General features: G+C 49.4%; 1 non-coding gene across 1 annotated transcript; it reads left to right on the top strand.

Moving 5' to 3' along the window:
* The first annotated feature begins 902 nt into the window (after positions 1 to 902).
* Positions 903 to 1,038, top strand: LOC124658526. Its single transcript, XR_006989255.1, has one exon. It is a non-coding gene; the product is annotated as a small nucleolar RNA Z247 (small nucleolar RNA).
* Positions 1,039 to 3,633: the final 2,595 nt, after the last annotated feature.

The following is a 3,633-nucleotide window of genomic DNA, read 5'->3' as shown; positions in this document are numbered from 1 at the left end:
GTAATGCCACGTATGGGGCTGTTCCATACTCATATATAACACGCAACCGAGCCCAGGGAGAGGGTATCGTTCCCGTCACAATTGACATGGTATCAGAGCGATCTTCCTCTACGACACCCAGCTCCGAAAAACCAAAACCCTAAACACCGCCGGCGATCGCCGTGCTCAAACAAACAACGACCCAACAACAACCACGACAAAACCCAGGCCGCGGTGCTCCTCGCCGCCGTCACCAGAATTTTTTTCCAAGACAAACCCTACAAATCTGCTGCCGCCGATCAATCTGATCCGCCGCCGCCGTTGACATCAAGAAAACCCTGCTGCCGCCGATCGATCCGATCCGCCGCCGCCCTCGACATCAACAAAATCCTCTCGCGCCGATCTCTCCGATCCGTCGCCGCGCTCAGATGGCTTCGTCCTCCACCATGTCCACCATGGCATCCCTTGCATCCGCGCTTGGATCGCCTCCGCAGGAGAAACTCTCCCGCGACAACCACCTCTTTTGGAAGGCTCAAGTGCTCCCGGCTCTCCGTGGCGCACAAGTGATGGGGCTCCTGGATGGTTCCGATCCCGCCCCGCCCCAGACCATTGAAGCTGAAGACAAGGACAACAAACCTATCACAATCCCCAATCCACTCTATGGTGCTTGGCTTGCCCGTGACCAGACTGTGCTCAGCTTCCTCATGAAGTCCCTCAACCCAGACATCCTCGCTCAAGTTCTTGGCCTTGAGCATGCACATGAGGTATGGAAAACTATTGAAGATCTGTTTCAATCACAGTCTCGTTACCGTGTGAATATGCTGCGTAGTTCACTGGCCAATACAAAGAAACTTGACAAAACAGCGTCTCAGTTCATTACCTTGATGAAAGGATTTGCCTCCGAGCTTGCTGCTATTGGTAAGAAGGTTGATGATGATGAGCTCAAAGGATATATCTTAGCTGGCCTTGATGGCGACTATACTTCTCTTGTTTCGTCTATCAATGCGGTTCCCACTACTACTCTCAATGACATGTGTTCCCAGCTCCAGGCTTTTGATCAGCGTCAGATTATGTTGAAGGAGAACAGCACCATACCCACTGCCTTTGAGACTTCTGCCAATGCCGCTGCTCGTCGTGGTCCTGCACCTCATGGTCACCAGGACTACCGTGATCAGCCTCGTCGTGATCGGGACGGGCGGCAGGACTATCGCCGCGATGATGGCTATCGCCGTGACGGCCGTGACACGCAGCGCCATGATGATGGTGGGCGGTATTACCGTGATGATGGGCGCCGTGACAGTCGTCGTGAGCAGCGCCGTGATGATGGAGGGAGGTACCGCCGGGATGATCGTGGTGCTCCCAAGGGTGGCCATGGTCGTGGTCGGACCCCCACCCCCTATGTTGACACCGAGTGTCAGATTTGCAAGAAACATGGCCACCCTGCTAATCAGTGCTGGTGGCGCTATTCTGACCGTGACAGTGATGATGAAGATGACTCTCGCTCTCGTGAGAAGGGTGCCTATGGGGTTGATACCAACTGGTATATGGACAGCGGCGCTACTGATCATATAACTGGGCAGCTCAACAAGCTTCACACTCGAGACAACTATCAAGGCCGTGATCAAGTCAACAATGCTAGTGGTGCAGGTATGAAAATTGAGCATGTTGGTCATTCAGTATTGCATACCCCTCATAGTTCCTTGCATCTTAAAAACATTCTTCATGTTCCTAGTGCTTCTAAAAATTTGCTCTCTACACACAAAATTGCTCTCGATAATGATGCCTTTGTTGAATTTCACCCATTTTTCTTTTTGATCAAGGATCAGGCCACCAAGCAAATCCTGTTTAAAGGTCCATGTCATGGCGGCTTATACCCTCTTGTGCCCATTGCCGCTGGGTCTTCCAAGCATGCCTTCCTCACCAACAAGCCGTCTTCTTCAACATGGCATCGTCGTCTAGGACATCCGTCATCTTTTATAGTTCAACAAGTTCTTAGAAGAAATAAACTCGAGTATTCGCCAGAAATACATCCTTATGTGTGTGATCCTTGCCAGCAAGGGAAGAGTCACCAACTTCCCTACCCCACTTCCACTAGTGTATCCACTGTTCCTTTGGAACAAGTGTTCTCTGATGTATGGGGTCCTGCTCCAGCCTCTGTTGGCAAACACCAGTATTATGTAAGCTTTATTGATGGCTATAGCAAGTTTACTTGGATTTATTTGCTTAAGAAACGCAGTGATGTGTACCAAGTCTTCCTCAATTTCCAACAACTCGTTGAACGCAAATTTGGTACTAAAATAATCACTATGCAAACTGATTGGGGTGGTGAATATGAAAAACTCCATGGTTTCTTTCAGAAAAATAGGGATCACTCATCATGTCTCATGTCCACATGCTCATCAACAAAATGGTTCTGCTGAGCGCAAACATCGTCATATTGTTGAGGTTGGGCTATCTCTCCTTGCTCATGCATCCATGCCATTGAAATTTTGGGATGAAGCATTTTTAACTGCCACCTTCCTTATCAACCTTTTACCCACCAAAGTGCTCAATCTTGCTTCTCCTGCTGAAAAGTTGCTCAATATTACTCCTAATTATGAGTCCTTACGCACTTTTGGTTGTGCATGTTGGCCCAATCTCCGTCCTTACAACAAACATAAGCTGGCTTTCCGTTCCAAGAAGTGTGTTTTCTTAGGGTATAGTCCTATGCATAAAGGAGTAAAATGTCTTGATACCTCCACCGTCGCGTTTACATATCCCGAGATGTCATCTTTGATGAACATCTTTTTCCATTTGCCTCTCTTCGGCCTAATGTCTGGTGCTAGACTACAAGCTGAAATCTTGCTTCTACCTCCTAACACACCTACACCGACCAATCATGAGGGGGAGCATACTAATGATACATTGCCATTTGCACCTCTTGTTCCTGTTACTAATGTTCCACAAAGTTACTCGAAGCTGCTGCTCAAATCGGTGTCCAAAATGATGCTCCAAATATTGCACATGATGCACCACACCATGATTTTATGCAAGATTCTCATGCGAAAACGCCAAAGACGGACTCTGAGGACGATTCGCTGCAAACTCCTGAGCACTCATTCTCCACATCGTCCTTGGATTGGACGCCTCCGTCCCGCGCTGCCCCCGGCCACACTGCGCCGGCCACGTCGCCTGGCGTCTCCTCAGTGGCCGACAGCCCGCCAGGCTCCCCTGCATGCGCTGCCAGCTCCGCGCAGGCCCCGACCGAATCTTCCTCATCTGGTAATGATGATGTCCCTGGATCCTCTACATCGGCACACGGTGACCCGGTGGGATCTTCTATGCCTGCAGTTTCCTCTACTGCCGGTGCTGCCTCCACTCCGCTTTCTCCGCTTCGGACTCGTGGACAGCGAGGTATAAAAACACCCAAAGTATATACTGATGGCACTGTACGGTATGGCCTTCTTACATCTACAGGTGAACCTCGCAATTTTTCTGAAGCTCTTTCTAATCAAACTTGGAAGAATGCCATGAAAGAAGAATATGATGCACTTATGGAAAACAACACTTGGCACTTAGTTCCCTCCACTCCAAACAAGAATCTCATTGACTGCAAATGGGTTTATCGCATTAAGAAGCGGGCTGATGGCACTATTGACCGATATAAGGCTCGTC

Source organism: Lolium rigidum, chromosome 5, assembly GCF_022539505.1.
Source record: "Lolium rigidum isolate FL_2022 chromosome 5, APGP_CSIRO_Lrig_0.1, whole genome shotgun sequence".
In the NCBI taxonomy this organism is placed as follows: domain Eukaryota; kingdom Viridiplantae; phylum Streptophyta; class Magnoliopsida; order Poales; family Poaceae; genus Lolium; species Lolium rigidum.
Note: the sequence above shows the minus strand (reverse complement) of the source record. Positions and strands in the feature narration are given on the sequence as shown.